This window comes from Protopterus annectens, chromosome 13.part0, assembly GCF_019279795.1.
Source record: "Protopterus annectens isolate FY-2018-M chromosome 13.part0, PAN1.0, whole genome shotgun sequence".
Taxonomy (NCBI): domain Eukaryota; kingdom Metazoa; phylum Chordata; order Ceratodontiformes; family Protopteridae; genus Protopterus; species Protopterus annectens.
The window spans coordinates 766,032,945-766,052,558 of NC_056747.1; the positions used below are offsets into that span (position 1 = coordinate 766,032,945).

General features: G+C 41.9%; 1 protein-coding gene across 4 annotated transcripts in view; it reads left to right on the forward strand.

Annotated features, from left to right (window-relative positions):
• The window catches only part of EFCAB5 (EF-hand calcium binding domain 5), a 1,692,224-nt gene that overhangs the window by 1,173,366 nt on the left and 499,244 nt on the right, over positions 1 to 19,614 (forward strand). The window lies entirely within an intron of this gene.

The window sequence follows — 19,614 nt, forward strand, 5'->3', positions numbered from 1 at the left end:
ACATCAGTCATTCTTTGGCCTAATTTTCAAGCAACCAATGGTACCATTGTAAGAAGGAATTACATGTCTTGTGCTTTCAATTCTCTGGTAACAAATGGTGTTATGTCCTATAATATAGCAGTAATGCTCTTCAACATTTTTAGATCTGAATTCAGTATCCCTTCTCAATGGGTTATGCAACTGGGGTCATCTGCTCCACCAGTCATAATAGGCTCTTTTCTTAGAGGATCCTGTGTACTCAACATGCACATGCTCAGTACTAGAGTGTGCTGTGATGTCACACTTTGATTACATAATCCCAGCTAGTCCATGAGCTACCAGTACACTTCTGCCACTCATGTAATTCAAATTACAATCCAGATGGAAAGCAATAAAACATTACTGCATGTAACACCTGGACACAAATCAAAAGTGTAACCTTCAGCTTGTATCAGTCCTCATGAATCAAAAGTGTAAGTTTGAGCTTGTGTCACTCCTCTTCTGTGAATGAAATGGGTTCCAGGGGAGGCAGACCCATGGCTTTTGCCCTGTATGATGTATTTTGGGTGTAGAAGCTACCCAGCCTCTGGTGGATCATCCAGAAATGCAGTCTCTTAACAGGTCTGATTCTGAGAAGCATCCCTAAAATCACTTGGTTTCAGGTCAGGGGTAACTGGGATTGAGGACTCCTATCCCTGGATTTTCATCCAAGCTCCTCAAGGACTGTTGACTCAGGTTTAGGAGGAGCTACCAGGTCATCCCTCACCAACAGCTCATGACTGTAGACCTAGACATCAAGCACATTTTGAAGACATTTGGGAGCGTCACTCATGGAATTGTACCCTCACAATATGTAGACTGAGGCCTACAGCAGGCTTCTTCCCTGTGCACCACCTCTAACAAGCTTATTTTCCCCCTTCACTCAGCAGCAGGAGGGCAACATTTGTATGCTTGCTCTTATATGAGACCACACAGGCTGGGGAGCAGGGGACTCCCTTCCTTGTCAAGTTCTTACAGATAGTCTTAAATAGCAAGGCATTTATCTCTGACTGTAATGAGAGCAGTGAGTTCTGTTCTTCTCCAGTCTACACCAAAAGATGACCTCCCTTTAGAGACACTTGAGGCTTAAGAAGTCCAGTGAGTACTGGCCTCAAGGTCCTTCCTTTGTTGTACAAAACACCTAATTATTTATGTAGGGAAGAAGGTAGAAGGTGAGTCATCCCTTTTAAACAGCTGGCTATCCAAGCTGCTATTCTGGAAGCGTGGGAATACCTTATGACATGTAAAAGGTGGATACTCCTTACAGAACCCATGCTGATTAGAGAGAGTCCCACTATAAGCATTTCTATATTGGCTCCTGTGATACCGCCTCAGTGTTATAGATCCAATAGATCACAGCATTTGCACGCTTAACAAAAGAAACATTTCAAAAGTCTGGACAAATGTGTTAAAGAGTTTAGTCATCATTAACAAATCACAATATTTGGGTTTACACACCTGATATTATGTTCTTTTCACAGTCAGAGTTTTCATCAGCTGCGCACTTAGTCTTATTAAGGTCAGTGCTGATGTTCATCATATTGACCACTGCTGCAATAGCCTTAGCTATATGGGTTATATCCTGCCAGAAATATAACAGGTTGGCTAGCTTCCAAAGCTTCAGAGCACCTTCCACATGCCCAATCTGTCAGACAGCTTGTGCTGAGCTGATGAAAAGACAAGTCTGGGCGCAAAGCCTTTCAGAGCTTTACTGCCACCGAAGCGTACACTCCTCTGAGGCTTTTGAAGATCGATGGCTGGCTTATGTGTTCCATTGCTGGGCAGATATGTTCACTTTGGAGAAAAAAAAACTTCCATTTTCTTATTTGTGCTATTGTTTTACCAGTTTCTTCTTCAAGAAAGTTAATTTAAAGCTAGGAGTGTTGTGCTTTAATGGAATGTCACAAAATTGTAACATACTTTTAAATAGAGTGCTCACATTTCCTGTCAAGTTTAAAAGTGATTTAAAGTAAATGAAAATATTTTTTCTGTGGAGAAATTGTGTTTGTTTTAATTTCATGGGATTGGCATAGACTTTTAAAATGTCTTTTACTGTGTTTTTCTGTCAAAAAATTAACTTTTGTAGAAATGTACTGTTTACTGGCATTTGCTGCTTGTCTTTTCTGGGAAAGAGGCATGATTTTTGTCTTAATCATGGAACGGACTACTGGTCACATGGTCATTCCTTCTTCCAGATACAAAAAAAATTAAGCAAGCAGCCAAATCCCTCAAAGCTGTCTAGCAATTTGCCTCAGTCATAGGTGGATAGGTGGGTGACTCTGCTGTTGCCATTTGTTGTACCTCAGACCATTTATCTTTTACTTTGGATCCCTCTTGTGTAGCACTTACAGCCACCATGAACAGTGGGTTACACATGTCCTTTGCAGCTCTGGTAGTCCCCTCAGTGGCAAGGGAGAGCCACTCTTCTCTGTCCTAGGAGAGGGAACAGGGAATGCTTCTCCCTTGTGTTAGAATGTTGTACCCAACCCTGAGGTAGCTGCTGCCGCTGCCATTATTAACACAGTTGGCTCTATTTTTCCTGTCAAAAAGAAACAGAAACCAAGCATGTATCTACTCCTCCTCAAATTTCTTTGGATACAAGTAGTTTACTGGGTCTGGCTAATGGTTTAACTCAGGCCAGTGATCCTTCTCATAAAGTAGTTCTGGAAACATAAGAGGGATACATCTTTTCCTGAAAATACTCGAAATTCTGAATCTGAACAGGAGGATGCAGGGACGGATACAGTTTTTTTTCTTCAGATTTCTGATTCAGACTCCGAGGAGAGCTCAGTTTCTGATTCTGCCTGTGGAGGGTTCTCTTTCTTTGGAACTGTTGCTAGAATACGCCATTGTTTTCAGAGTGGGAGAACACTGAGGTTTCTCAGTCCCTCAGAAAATACTATGAGTTTGTTACAGAAGGATTTTCCAGATCCTACACCCATTTATCCTGTTCTGTCTGCTTTAGAAGATGTGTGTATAACTGCCTGCAGTTTTCCTGATAGTCAACCAGCTGTCCTTAAAAAGGCAAACAGAGTGTATAAAGTTCCTTAGTGTTTTAAAATTTTATACACCGTTCCCAAATGAGATATTCATTTCACCCTTGGATAGACATTTAGCATTTGGTCCCTCTGCTGCAGAGGTGATCAAAAACTATGATGAAAACACAAGCTGATCTAAGACTTTTCAGCTTTCCTTTTCCAAATTTTCCAAGAACAAGATCTGCCCTTGACAAAGCCAGACTGTTGAGATCAGTGTGATAAGATTTTTGATATCATAGTTAATTAGGTCAGTTATAATACATTTCATGGCTTTGCACAGAAGACTCATTAGACTGATAGTTCTGTAATTCCTGGAGTCAGTGATGGGACCACCCTTGTGAAATGGCATCACAATAGTTATGAGCCATGCCTGTGAGACAAAGCCAGTTGCTAGGTTCCGATTAAAGAGGCTGAGGAATGGGTTCATCAGTGTTTGTTTAGTACTGTTAATTAGTCATCTACATATGTTGTCAGGCTGCAGGGAAAAGATATCCTTTGCTTTGGACAGTATATTCAGTACATGTTCTTTCATGATGGTTGCTGTCTTGGTGACATCAGGTATAAGTGGTCTTGGAAAAGACGCCTCTGAGGTGAAGTTAGCACTAAATTTATTTGCAAGTATATTGGCAATATCAACTTGATCAGAATAGGTAGTGCCCTAATGAATAAGCTCAGAGCAATATTGAGTGTTATTTCTTATCTCCTTTACATAACTAAAGAAGGATTTATACTTGTATTTGGTGTTTGTCACTAGTTTGAGTTCATGGGATACCTTTGTTTTTCTGATGTCCTCTTTTGATTTCATCTCTAGCTTTTATGATATAGTTTATTAGTGATTATAGCCCACCATGTTGTTTGCTTTTAAACTTCCCCATTTGCTCGGATATAGTTGAGGCTGCCAAATTAATACATTGGTGCAGGTGTTGATAGAACTTGCTTCTTTGCAATATCAACAGTGTAAGTAATACCACTGTACCCAGATTTTGGGACTTCATTATAGAATTGCAAGGGATTTGTATGTTTAAATGCTAATGATAGCAACAACATGCTAATCTCCTACTTATTCCTTGATATCTCTAAGGCTGTTGACACTGTCTCTCACTCTAAACTTCTGACTAAACTTTCTGACCTCCATCTTTTTAGTTCCCCTGTAAACTGGTTTTCAAGTTACCTCTCCAATAGGCAACAATCTGTTTGCTGGCAAACTGTCTTCTCCCCCTTCCTTCCAGTCAACACAGGGGTTCCCTCAAGGATCTATCTTGGGCTCCCTCTTGTTCAATATTTTCGCTAACAAACTACATTCTGCTTGTAAGCTCTCATCACTACTACAATATGCTGATGATTCCACACTTATCACCACTGCCTTATTCCTGATCTCTTAGCACTCACTCAGGACACCTTCTCATCTATTGAAACATGGCTCTCTGACAATAAACTAGTATTAAATCCTAAAAAAAACAAAATTACTCTTCTTTCCTAGAACACTGGCATAACACAAATCCTCCTTTGCCATCACCTCCCTCAACAATATAATCATTAAATCTGAACCTCATGCCAAAGTACTTGGCACCATTATCATAGGGGAACTAAAATTTGACATACACATTCAACAATGTATAAAAAAAAAAAAAAACACCAGAAACTTGGTCTACGTTATAGAAATCGAAAATTCCTTACACTTGCCTCCAAACTCTCCTTAGCTCATTCACTCCGCTTGCCATGTCTACTCTACGCTGCCCCTGTCCTTACTAATATTCAATCTACACTACTATCCAGACTTGAGCAATCATACAATAGCCAGATTTGCCACTAATCTCCCTTACATTTCTCGCCCTTAAGAGACTTAAATGGCCTGAATTCTCTCACCAACTACTACTTCCTTAATTACATATCACATACTCCATTCTGAATAATCTCTCTTCCTGCCCCTCTCTCTTCAACTTAGTATCTTACTACATCCCCCTCGATACCTTCGCACTACTGAAAACCACCTCCTTGATATCTTCAAACCTAAAAAGAACATTGAAAAGTCCCTTTATAAGTACTCAGTAACACATGTCTGGAATACATTCCCCCTCGATATTAGAATCATTTCCCAAAAGCACCTGTTTAAACGAGAACTAAAACACTATCTAAAAAAGATTTGGCCCTGCCCATGCCAAGCCCCTACATGAAAACTATTTCACTTACTCATCTTCTACTCTATTTTGATCTCTCATCTCTTTTTTTGTCTTTATTTTATACTCCTGTATTAAAAACACAAATGTTATTCTAATGCTACGCCTCTAATGTTTAAATAGTGAGGGCACTTCTTATATATCATACTTTTGTAATGATATTTTCATTGTATTACAGAGTACTGTGTTGTGAACTGCATCTTATATCTTTTTGTTATGTGCTTGTACATTAGACTACTCTGTACTTGTTTTATCTTTTGCACCACTGTAAATTGTCTGGAGCTTTTCTCCTCGGGTCTTCACTGAAAATGGGCCCTTGGCTTGTTTGGACTAACCTGGTCAACAAATGTCAAATAAAATAAATAAAAAGCAGAATAAACAGACTCTGCACTTAAGAAGACATGGCAAGTGTGTTCCAAAAAAGTCTTGAACCTCCTAAAACCAAGGACAGTCCAACAGGTCTGAATGGCTGTACAAGACCTTCTGATCCTCTCCCTCCCTGTCCCATTTTTTTTCTTCCAGAAAGTCTGAATATCCATTTTTCTCTTTGGTACCAGATTATTTCAGACAAATGGGTTGTGAAAGACATTCATCAAGGTTACAGATGGCAGAGGGAGGAAATTTCTCCTTTCCAGGAGGTCATTCCTCCAGATCAGACTCTTTTTGTTTCCAGTGGGTCTTCAACACATGAAGTTCCAAGGAGTGATAAAACCAGTTAGCTTCTTCTCAGATGGGGAAGGGTTTTATATTCAAAGATGTTCCTAGTGCCAAAGAAAGAAAATGCTTGGAGACAGTTCTGGATCTTTCTTTCCTAAACCTGTTTGCGATACTGCCCAAATTCAAAATGATGTTGCTTCACAGCCTTTTCCCTCTTTTTTTTCTCCAAGTTTCCTGGTAACACATGACTTAAAAGATGCTTATTGTCATATCCCTATTCATCCAGACTTCAAACGTTTAAAGTTTTGTGTCTCTGGATCACATTGTCAATTCTCTGCCTTACCCCTTGAAGTATCCACTGCACCAAGTGTTCACAAAGTGTCTAGCTCCAGTTACATTGCAGGCTATTAACATTTTTCCATATTTAGATGACTTGCTTATCTTCACAGAGTCTTTTTCAAGGTTTCAGTAATCTCTTTCTTGGATGAGAGAGCTTTTACACAAGCTGCGATTCCAAAAGCACATTCAGAAGTCTTTCATGACTCATTCACACAGGATTGTGTTCCTGGGATGTTGACTAGACACCTCAGTTCAAAGAGCTATTCTATCACAGTAAAAAGTAGAGCTATATCTAGATCTATTTCTAAGATTTTCTACTCAGACTTTGGTTACTGCTAGGGAATAAATCAGGATTTTGGATTTCATGGCATCTGTGATTCTCATGATAGCCCGGGCAAGACTGCACATGAGAAAGATACCGTGGTGTCTGAAATCTCTTTCGTCCCAGTACCAACACCCCTTATCTTTATAATCCCAGTGCTGGGGTTTGTCAGAAGAGAAATCATTTGCTGGGGAGAACAGATATCCTTAAATCCAGGTCTCTCCTTCTCCTTCCCTGCTTCAAAGCAGTCAGTCACCACAGACGCCTTGGACTTTAATAGGGGAGCAGTTTCAGAAGGGATCATAGTGCAGGGAGTGTATGACACCAAGAACAGATGCAATCAGGTAAATATCAAGGAGATGCTTGCCCTGATCAAGGCACTCAACTCTCTGAACCATCTTTGGTTCCCGTGACCTCTTCAAGTGGTTACAGACAATCATGTAGTACATCAACAAGCAAAGAGGAACCAGGACATACCTCATTTGCAGACTAGCCATGTTATCTTGTGATATAGCTTCGTGGTACAGCCTCACTCTACAGGCATCCTACATGCCATCAGAGCAAAATTGTGTGGCATGACCAGGGCAGACTTTCACGAATAGAAACTAGATCAGCGGGCTTTCCAAGAATTGATCCATGTGTGGGGAGTACCTCATATAGACCTCTTTTCCCCCTCTTTGAACAATTGACTGGCAAGATTCTGTTCCTGGACTCCATGCAAGAAGGCCTGCATGACGGATGCCTTTTCTTTTCCTTGGACAGGAATGTTTATATATGCTTCTCCACCTTTACCACTAATATCCAGGATACTTCTGAAGGAATCCCCCAAGATCATTGTAGTGATTCTCTTCTGGCTGAGATAACCATGGTTCTCCCTTCTTTTGAAAATGACCATGGTCAATTGCCACAAGTTTCCTCATAGACTGGATCTACCTATGCAAGAACAGGGGGTATGATCTGCCCCAACATCAGTCATCTTCATTTGTCTCCTGGGATGATAGGATCTTAATTCCTTTTACGTACCCATTTACTGAGGATGTGCAGCAGGTATTAATGGAAGCAAAAAAGCTTGCCACTAGAAAATCGTATATTAGCAAATAGAAAAGGTTTTCTGGTTGGTGCCAGCAACATAACCAGCACACCTTCAGGGCTAGTTGTTCAACACATTCTTCTGAAGCTCCTGTCATGCCTGTTAACTACTGTTCTGCTATTTTTCTGTGTGCTTTTTCCTTATATTGACACATGCACAAAGTGCGATATTCATCGTGTTTCACTGTTGCAGTCATCACATTTCGGTTATCCCTGCCAGGGTAGCCCTCGACCAGCCCAAATACCAGAGACTTAGTATTTCTGCGTCAGTTGCTGTTGCTTGAGGACTGACATCAGGTCGTCAGTAGTATAAAGTAAGGCAGCCGACGCCATTACATCAGTCTGTTTTGCCATGGAGCCCGAAGCAGAAGCAGTTTGCACGAGTGCCGGTTGGCTGCTCCTGAGTTTTCGTTTCCGAATTGAAGTTGAAGTCTTCTAAAGGTAAGTACCCCTTTGAGAATCCTTTTTTCTTGCACTAACCGATGTCAGAAAAAGTTAATAATTGTCTCGCCTGTGGTAAGCAAATACCACACCAAGACTTCCACTCTTCATGGATCACTTGTTTAGGCCCAGACCACGACACCCCGCCATTGTCACTTCTGTGCTTTGTTCAATGCCAGAACTATCCATTGTCGAGCTGTTATTGTAGCCAGATATTTTTGTTTACAGTCCTTAAATTCCGATATGGCTTTGGTAAACCATCCAACAGCAGATATTCTGGAAAAACATAAAGATAGACAGAGACAGACAGCACAGGTCCAAACCTACCGACGACGCTTCTGTTAAGCTAGTCATCAGTCCTCCAGTACTCAGTGAGGTGCTTTCACAACCCCCGATGCCCACTTCAGTTGATTTGCAGGCCACTACAGAGACCCTTTCGGAGTTCGGTATGCCGCAAAACTCTTCTTCGATTTAGGATCCTGCAGTCGTCTCTACCTTGGATGGGTCCGGAGCCACTGAGCAGGCATCGGCTTCCAAGGAAGTCCTTCGCACTACCGAATCTCGACACAAACCGACATCTTCTTTCACGACTACCGTTCTTTCAAAAACAACAGAGTTCCTTAGGCCCAGGGTTCGAACCACACCCAAGAAACCGACGACCCACTCTCAGGCACCTGCTACCTTGCCTCAGTCTCAAATGCTTAAAATGGCAGAAGACCTTATCATGCTGATCAGTGGAAGCCAAGCTACCCCCTCAAAAAGGAAAAGAGATCTGTCCCCTGTAGTTTTGTCTGAACAAGAGTCAGATGAATCTGATGCATCTGACGACATGCAACCCCTCTCCACTTATGAGGATTCTGATGTAGAGGATTCCATTACTTCAGCCTCTCCCCCAGAGGATTTTTCCTTTGGGGATGCCCTGCGTACTTTAAGGGAGCATTTCCAGTGGGAGAGTCAGGACTATCCTCAGTCGAAAAAGAGTCTCAGGGAAGTCCTAGATCTTCCGTAACACAGACCCTTGGCCATCCCCCCAGTCCTGGATTTTGTAGATGATATTTTTCTTGCATCTAGCATGACTCCTGACTCCCTACCGCCTGCTCCCAGAAGGAGGTACTATAGAGTCCCTGACTCACACAAATATCTTTTTAAAAATCCAACAGCTGACCCTGAGGTCATTTCTCAAGGGCCAAAAGGGATTAAAGCAACCTCTGCTAAGAATCCCACCTCCTCAGACAGGGATTCCCGAGCATTGGACAGATGGGGTAAAAATGTATACACCTCAGCTACTCTTGCTATCAGGGCACTAAATTGTCAGTTCCATATGCTGAAATATCAGCAACATACCTTGGAACTCCTTAAACAAAAAATGGCCTCCTTTCCTGCTTGGGCAGAATCTAAAGATTTACAAGACTTAATGCATTCTGCAAGTCAAGTGAATAAACACACTTTGCACTGTGGTTTTGATGCCCTAGAAGCTTCTTGCAGGGCAGCAGTCACTGGATCTGTCATTAGAAGACATGCATGGCTTAAGGAACAACCCCTGCCAGACCATGTCAAATCTAAATTGTTGGATGCCCCCTTGCACAAAGACAACCTATTTGGCACTAAGGCAGAACAGGTCTTAAAAAAGATGGAAGAAAAAGCAAAATCTATGCAAACAGTTAAAGATTTCTTACAGGTCCAGCACCCTAGGTTCAGCAGGCATTGTCCCTCCAAGCACTGGTCCTTTCCTGCTCAGAGTAAACAGGCCCAGCCTAGGTCCCGTGGAAGCATACCCCCCAGACAGCAGCTCCAGGGAATGCAGAGATCTAAGCAGTGGATTACCTCCACTTCAAAACCAGGGAGTTCTAAGGCAGATCCTTATGGTAAGAACTTACAATGACTCACCTCCTCCCTACCTCCCCTCTGCCCACATTCACTTACCCCTAGGAGGAAAACTCTCCTTTCACTCAAGCATCTGGGCCACCATTACCAAGGACCAATGGGTTCTGAACATTGTGTCTCAGGGTTACAAATTCTCCTTCCACACCCTTCCAACCCCAAAAGGGTTCCCAGATCTACCACCAAATCAGTGAGCAGAGGCTCAAAAGCAAATCCATTCCCTGCTCTCTATGAGGGCAATAGAATGGCCAAAGCTTCTACTCCACACTTTTTCTGGTCCTCAGAAAAGAGGGCACCTGGCACCCCATCCTCGATCTATCCATCCTAGGCTCCTTCCTGGTGATCCAAAATTCAAAATGTTCACCCTCCAGCAGCTGCTACCCATGCTGTCCAAGGACGCTTGGCTAGCCACCCTAGATCTAAAAGAGGCCTACCTTCACATTCCTATCAGGGTATCATGCAGAAAATATTTCCGCTTCAGGGCAGGATCTCAACACTTTAAGTTCTCTGCGCTTCCCTTTGGCTTATCTATACTGCTCCCAGAGTTTTCACAAAATGTCTGGCTCTGGCCATTGCCTTTTGCAGACAAAGAAATATTCAAATTTACCCATACTTAGACGACTGCCTTATTCAGGCAGACAGCCAGGAAAAGCTGCTCAAGCACCTGGTCTTAGTAAAGACCCTACTAACCTCCCTAGGGTACACATTCAACGAAAAGAAATCCAAACTGGTGCCCATCCAAAGGATAATCTTGGGAGAAAGTCTGGACACAGCATCCCAGATGGCATACCTTACACCACTGACAGCCTACTTCTCTCAACTGGCCACCAGGCTCCAGCTATCTGCAAGGAAGATCCTATAAGCTCTGGGGTTTATGGCATCTTACATACTACTCATTCCATATGCCAGACTGCATATGAGGAAACTTCAATGATACCTAAAGAGCCTTTGGTGTCAACACTCTCAAGACCTGGAAACTCTTCTACCTATAATTCCTTGCCTCAGAAAGGAATTTCTTTGGTGGGCAGCAGCATGCTCCCACAACAAGGGACTGCCCTTCTTCCCACCCCCTGCTGCCCAGACCCTCACCACAGATGCATCAGACTACGCTTGGTGTGCACACCTGGATGTGCATACAGGGCCAATGGAGCCTACAGAAAATCCTCCTGCACATCAGTCAAAAAGAGATGATGGCTGTGCAGCATGCCTTGATAGCTTTCAAAACCCTTCTCCAGGGGTTCTCCTGATCAAAACAGACAACACCACTGTCATGTGGTACATCAACAAGCAGGGAGGGACTCACTCCTATCCTCTATGCAAGCTGGCCATGACCCTTTGCCTCACAGCCTCCTCCATGCAAATGCACCTGTTAGCACAATTCCTACCAGGCTGTGTCAATTCCCTGGCAGACCAATTAAGCACAAACCTTCTAGACCCACACGAGTGGCAGCTCAACAAAAATGCCTTCAACCTAATAACTCAGAAATGGGGAATCCCGAACGTGGACCTATTTGCCTCCCACACCAACCATCAGCTCAGCAAATTCTACACCAGGGAGCATCACTGCATGGCTTGAAAAATGGATGTCCTGTCCTTCCCCTGGGTCAGTCTCTTGGTCTATGCCTTTCCTCCCCTTCCTCTCATCTCCAGGTACTGCTCAAAATAAGGAAGGAAAAACCAAGGACCATTCTTATAGCGCCAGACTGGCCCCGACAACACTGGTACCCCTTGCTGCGCAGCCTGCTTTCATGGCATCTTTCTCAGATTCCAAACCTCCTGACCCAGAGGGAAGGGGAATTTATGCATCCCCAATTGCAGACACTCAATTTGGCAGCTTGGCTTATTCCCTAACCCTGAAACAATCTGCCATCCTCAATTAACAGGTTCTGGATGTTATCTGAGAGGCCAGACGTCCTAGCACCAGAAAGTCTTATGCAGATAAATGGGAAAGGTTCTGCACCTGGATCCAGGCTAAGGGGGCCAATACAACACAGCCCTACATCCCTCTCATCCTGGATTACTTAGCTGACCTACGACACAGTGGTCTCTCTTTCTCCTCTATAAAAATTCATGCCTCTGCTATTTCTGCTCATTTTCCCCATTGAGCAGCCCCTTTTCTTACACCCTTTCATCAAAGAGTTCCTCAGAGGGGCTAGCAACTTGAGGCCCCCAGAAGGGCACCAACACCAGCTTAGGACCTTAACTTTGTCTTGGAAAAGCTCACTCTGCCTCCATTCGAACCAGCTTCTTCTGCAGAGCTAAAATTTCTCTCCTGGAAGACAGCATTCCTTCTGGCCATCACTTCAGCCAGAAGAGTCTCTGAGCTGCAAGTACTCATGGCTGTGGAACCCTTCATCATCTTCCATGCAGACAGGGTATCCCTCAGAACTAACCCATCCTTCATGCTCAAGGTGGTGTCCAGTGTGGCTCTCAACCAATCCATTCATTTGCTAACCTTTTTTCCTAATCCCCAGAACAAGTGGGAAAGGATTCTTCACTCTCTAGATCTGTACAGACAGCTCAGATTCTATCTGGACAGGACTAAATCCTTCAGAAAGTCTGATCAATTGCTGGTTAGTTTTGCTACAGGGGCAGAAGGCAAAGCCATCTCCAAGCAAACCATTTCCAAATGGATAGCACACTGCATCCATGTCTGCTACAAACAGCATGGAAAGCTTCCCCCAAGGGGGTCAAGACACACTCCATCAGAGCAGCCTCCACCTCTGCAGCTTTCCTCAGAAGATTCCCCGTCAGGGACATCCTGGAGGCTGCCACCTGGACATCTGTTCACACCTTTACCAAACATTACCACCTGCCTCATCCTAGCCAGCCCCTAGTTTCCTTCACTGCCTCCACCCATTTCTTCAGCTTTGGGAATCAACCCAAATGTGATGACTGCAACAGTGAAACACGAAGAACATAGTACAGTCGTGTACACTTACCATAAATGTAGATGTTCGAGTGTATTCACTGTTGCAGTCCTGGTTACCCACCCACCATCCCCCTTTCTTCTCTTTCTCCTTTTATTACCATTCTTCCCTGCTGTTCTCCTTTCCTTACAAGGGATATATTGGTATTTATTTTCCACTGGTGGGGTTCTTTGACCAAAACCTGGCCTCCTACTTTGGGGGCTCCTGACAGGTTAGGGCAAGAAAAACTGATGTAATGGCGTCGGCTGCCTTACTTTATACTACTGATGACCTGAAGTCAGTCCTCAAGAGACAGCAACTGACGCAGAAATACTAAGTCTCTGGTATTCGGGCCAGCTGAGGACTACCCTGGCAGGGATAACCCAAATATGATGACTGCAACAGTGAATACGCTCGAACATCTACATTTATGATAAGTGTACACAACTGTACTTTCTGATGTCTATGAATCACAATTTCTTATTTACTTTCTTTACATGACATTAAGCACACATTCCACTGTGAATGATCATTTACATTGATTTATGCTCATATATGTATGCACTGCATGCTGTGCAGTGCAAGCAGTTGCATGGCTGCACAGTTAATGTCTATGGACTGACACATCCCAACACATTGCCAGAAACTGCAAATATCCTGTATGTAGCTTGTAATTTGTCTCTGAATTCTAGCAACAGTTTTTAGAAGTGTACCTTAACCCAGCCACATACATATTAATATATTCTTATTAACACTGGTTTCTTTTGGAGAAAAAAAAACAAATATTGGGTGCATATCAAGTTCTTTTTTGGCTCACCATACTGACAGATTATTATGGTGTGTAACTCAGAATGCTGTTCTTTAGTAAAGTAATATGTGCTTAATATCTTAACTGCATCATCATCTGTCAAAAGTAGAAAAGTTGCAGCTTGGATCTCTCTACTTTTTGAGCAGTCTCAAAGTGATGCTGAAAAAATTAACTTCTCTACCTATTGTTTTCAAATTTCTGATGAGCTACATTGAAAATGATGGTGGTGGTTAGCTGTAAAATGGAACACATGATGCATTTATAGCAGGTTTTATTTGAAAGAAGGCAGTAAATATTCTTAAGAGTAATGTTGGTTTACTGAATGCAAAGTATTATGGATATTTTATCTTAAGTTTAGTGTTTTGTTGCTTCAAAGATGAGTTGTGATACTTCAGACTTTATGGATGCATTTTATTGGCTGAGGCTTATTTGTCAAATAATTTCATTATTTCAGCTCATTTGAATTTGATGAAGTTCCAATTTATTTCAAAATGTTTTTTTTTCTGCTTCCACCGCTGCTGCTTCTCACTTCATTCTCATGAGCTGTGGAAATTTCAAGAATGCTGCCAAAATTAGTTTCAGTATTTATTGCATTTGAAAGTTGGTTTACTTGGGGGAGGCTTAAAAAACAGAATGTACCTGGCAGTCTAATGAATCATCAAATGTACAGTGTTGGAGCAATTGTTAGATCTAGAGACTGTCTGATGTGGAAATGATTGTGCATCTAAATGATGGGAAGTTACACCTGCAAAAGTGCTTGAAAAGTCAATATACAGTGGTGGGTGTGATCCCACTGTTACATCTTGTCAAGTTAAGAGGTAAATGAGGGTTTACAGTTAAATTCAAGGTATTTATGGCATGTGGGTTACCACACAAACATACAGGATCTGATGAATAATCAACAGTACCATTTAGTGAAATGGCAGCAACTGCATAAGCAAGACAGTCACATGACATCTCGTGTGCACTAGTGTTATGAGAATATTAAAGGCAAGCTATGCATTTCGGGTTTTTTTCATTTTACTTCTGTCTATGAAGTTTTCACTTTCTGTTTTTTGTCCATGAAGGAAAATGTTGTATTGTCTCCTTTGGGACGCCATGTTTCCCTGTAGAAACTGATAGCTAACTCTGATAGATAGTTTTCCTCTAAAAGATTTCACACTAAATTTGCACTGGTGTATATCAAACAGCAGGAGACTATGAGTTTTCCAAAAATTCTTACCCTGTTGCTGAGTGCATGTGACTCAAAGCATTCAAAGTGCATCTACTAAGACAGAAACTTAAATCCATGTAACAGACTGGTAAGTTTGAGACTGAATTGAAAGTCAAGATAGTGGATGAATGAGAATTCTGGTTTCAGCTGAATCTAGTGTACTAAAATATAAAACCCTGTAGAGCAAAAAAAAAAACTTAACAATGAGAAAATAAGGAACAGATAGAGTTCCTTGTTCTTACACAACTTTCAGGGTCTTCTGATGATTCATCTTTGAAGTAATTTTGGATCTTAGGATCCGTAAGTACGAGCAAAAATTTAATTCTTGAGAGTCATCTTTTAATGCACTTTAATTTTTCTAGCTCTCATGCTGAGGACACGTGATCCCTTGTTGGTACTTTGCGTGTTTGGTACATGGTATACCTTCCTGAGAAGGTCCTGTTGTTTAAAACAGTAGCGTCAAGAATGCACAATACAAACATAAACCAGCTTTAGTGGAAGATAGGAAGATATTAAAGAAGAAATAGGAATTTGTTAGACAAGGATTTACAAATTTTCCATGATATTGGAAAAGGGGCAGGCTACATAGTCCAAGTGATCCTTGTGTTGAGATTGTGTATTTTCTTTAGAGAGGGTCACTAACAGTAAACCAGAAAATTTGGATCTAGCCATCGTGTCCCATTTTCCTGACCAGAATTTCAAAAGTTAGTAGTACCTCCCTGCAGTGGACAAAGGCATCCTTACACCTATTTTTGTGCTGTTATAAGCTGAGCAAGCCTCATGTATGTAACAAACATTGTTTCACATTCTGTTCAGTTTTCACAGTCATGTCAGTACCATTAGCTCCCGTTCTTGTCAGAATAAATGTTACAGCAAAGTAGCTCAAAATATTTTTCTTCTGTCAATAATAAGGGAAGCATCAAAGAAAATTTATAGCCGCAAAGTCAGTAAATAAGTGTGCTTCGCATAGGCAGATAGCACCTAAAGGATTCTGCACCCAGTTCTTGCATTTTCCTTTAGAACCCTCCCTGTAAAGTTGGAAAAATATAACATTTGGACCAAATTCAAACAAGCCACAAACTTAGTCATGCTGCAGTTGTGAGCTGTTATCTAATCAAAAATTGTTTAAAGTCATTTGACAAATGTCGAAATATATACTTTTCTAAGCTAGAACACCATGCATAGAAGCAGGGGTACATATTCTGAGATGGCTGCAAACAAAGTAATCTGGAGCTAGTCAAAATTTTATCTTCGGAACTTCCAGCAATGTTATTGCTTCCACAACACATAATAAAGGAAGCAACTTCATTATTACATTCTTCGGTATCTGCATTTTACACAAAAGGCATAAAACTGCAGGTTAGGCAGGTTGAAGAACCTGAATGCCTCATAGAACAGGAGGCTGCCAGCACTGCAATTAAAAAGGTTTCTATTATTTTTCAGCCAGTAACCAGCTCTCCTATATTCTGTTCAACAGCTTTTCACATCAGATATCTGGAGGAGGATATATTTTCTGAGGTATCCAATCAAGAGCCTATGTGATCTCAAATAAAAAACTTTGGAAACATTTCGTAGGTGTTTAGTAGGCTAACGACCACAAGGGCCTTTTTAAGCCTGGCCATGCATCCTGAATCTCTGACAAGTTATGATACTCTTGATAAGTGTAAGCAGGGGTTTGGGAGATGAAACATTTACAAGCAGGGGCTTGGGAGATGAACCATTTATAGGTTGCCTGTGTCCATTAGAGACATAGGTGCCAAATCAGTGATAAATTTCCAGTTCCCCATCCAGTTGTCCAAGTTGCACTTGAATTGGATTAGGGAGGAACTCTGCTTCACATGGAGCTTGTTCCATAGATGAGGTAGTCTCTGGAATACATACCCGTCTCTCCAGCAGGTCCTATTTATATCACAGGCAAGAGTTAAGTCTTTAGAAAGGGTAATTCTGGTGCTGTTTGTTTTGTGGATATGAAGGAGGTCCATCAGAGTGGGGTCCGACAGTGCCCTGTATACCAGGCATAGATCTCCCCTCAAAAGCCTGTAGGAGACAGAATACAGGGATAGGGCCTTGAGGTGGATTGTATAGGAAATTTTACTTATGTCCTGTATTCTTTTAGTGGGGAACCTCTGTGGACATTCCGGTTGTTGGATATGTCTGATTAGATACATACCAAAGGGGCCATTGCACTCAATGATAGCTCTGATGAATGCCGAATACTGTGGAACAGTGACTTCCTTGGACTTAGATGCCATACCTTGAAGTTGCACAACATAGAATAATTTCCTCACTACTATAGACACATGATGGACAAAGGCTAGATGACTATCTATGTGTGTCCCCAAGTCCCTGACTACTGAGTCAACTCTAAGGGGTGTGTTGTTGATATGATAGTTACCAGGGGTGGATGACTTCCCAAAGGATACTATTATGCATTTCTTGGCATTTAGTTTTAGTCCATAACTCTGACATCAGTTGTTTGTCTGTGTTAGCCCTTCCTGGAAAACATTTGTGTCAGTGTGGGTTTCAGTGACAGCTCCTAATCTGCAATCATCTGCAAATTTAGTCATCCAGAGACCACTGACATTGGCCTTGACTTCAGATAAGTAAATGCCAAAAAGGAGTGGTCCAAGGACTGATCTCTGAGAGTCTCCACTTGTGACTAGTCTCTTTGTAGAGATGGATTCCCAAATTCTAACTTTGTGGGTCCTGTCTGTGAGCCAGTTGGCTATCCACCAGGTGACATGCAAGTTTGTACCTAATCTCTTGAGTTTGTCAACAATGCCCGAGTGCAGTATTGTGTTAAATGCCTTGGCCAGGTCCAGGTAGGCAGTGTTCACCATTTTTCCCTCATCCATTGCTTTGGTTACTTTCTCAAGGAAGTCCACCAGGTTACGTAGGCATGATTTGCCATTGTCAGAATCAGACTGGGTTAGGTTCAGTGTCTGGAGGTGTACTATATCTCTAGTAATCATTTCTATGATAATTCTTTCCATGGCTTTACATATAAAACTAGTGAGACTTATGTGTCTGTAGTTTTCAGGGTCTGTAGATGGCTCACCTTTGTGCAGAGGGATGACTGTCAGCTGTTCTCCATTCATTAGGCACAAAGCCTGTTTGGAGACTACAGTTAAATAGTAATTCCAGAGGCTCTGATAGGTCATGTTTCATGCTATTTAGAAGGCATCCTTGGATATTATCTGGGCTCATTGATCAGTGTTCTTGGTGTTAGAGAGAGCATTAAGGACCTGTTCCCTAGTGATAGTAGGGGAGTTATATTTGATGGTATTTCCTGAGGGAAGGTTGAGGGGGAGAGAGGGGTAAAGTTGGAGATGAATTTATCAGCCAGGAGGTTTGCTATCTCTTCTGGCTCAGTATAGGTGGCTCTATTTACAATGAGCTCTGCACACAGTTGTGTATTGCCTTTGACGTTGCAGACATAGCTAAAAAATGTTTTGGGGTTGTCTTTGACCTGGGAGGCCAAACTTACCTCAGATTTGGCTTTGGTAGACTTTACCTGTCCTCTGAGTTTGTTTAATTTAATGAGAGTGCTTTTATCCTGCTTTGTGCTGCATCTTCTAAATTTTGACATGATTTTCTTCCTCCTGTTATACAACCTATTGATTTTGCGATTCCAGCAGGGTAGCTTAGTTTTTCAGTTAGTTCTGTACTTCTTCCTGGTGGGTACAGTTGCCTCTATGCAGCTATTCAAATGCTTGTTTAGGGTTTCTGTGAACAGTTCTGCATAGGCAGCAGTTTTCTCCGGGCTTATGGGGCTTGAAATTTTGCCATGTTATCACTTAATAGCAGGAGGTTAGCATTAGAGTAGTTCCTGAATATTCCAGGTTTAGCTGGGGGTCCAGGTTTTATTTTTACTTCAAAAGGAGACCATTTTGTGGTCTGACCTTACCAGGGAAGACATTACAGTATGGGAGTGTGCAGCACTCTCCCATATTAGTGATGACCGTATCCAGTATGGTTGCATCCCTGGGTAGTGTATTGACTACCTGGTCCAGTGAGTTTGTGTTTACAAAATTCCAAGAATCTCTGTGCCTGTACATTTAGTGTTGTACAGGATTCCCAGTTAATAGTGGGGTTATTAAAGTCACCCATGACTATGGTATTGTGTTGAATGGTTAGTGTTTCTAATGAGTTTAAATACATGGTATGCATTTCCTGGGTCAAGGGGGACCTATACTTGCAAGAAAGTGGTATTGGATTTTGCCTGTGGTGATTTGAACATGGAGCAGCTCAAGTACATTGTCCTGTTTGACCAGCCTTGAAGTATATTTATTTTTTAAATAAATAGAGACATCTCTGCCTTTAGTCCCTCCCTATGAAGTAGCTGGTGTGGAAGGCATTATAACCTTGCACTGTTGGTGTGCTCTCCGTGGCTTTAAACCAAGTCTCAGTGACCATACAGACATCAGCATTCTCTAGGGTGAAGAGAGCTTCTAGGGAGTGGAGTTTTTTTGTTTAGACTCCTAGTTCTGAGCAGTAATACCTTTAGATTTGCCTGGTTTTGATTTGCTTTGTCAGAAGTTTGATGTTTTATTGTGAATCTGATGAAGATATAGAGGCATGTAAGCTGGTTGCCAGTGCTAACTGACTTGTGTATTTGAGACATAGATGCCAAAAAACTGGCATCCATGTTGAGAACACATAATATTAGGTGAGCATTAGCAACCTGATCATAATTCTTTGTAGTGCATGGAGTTTTATCTG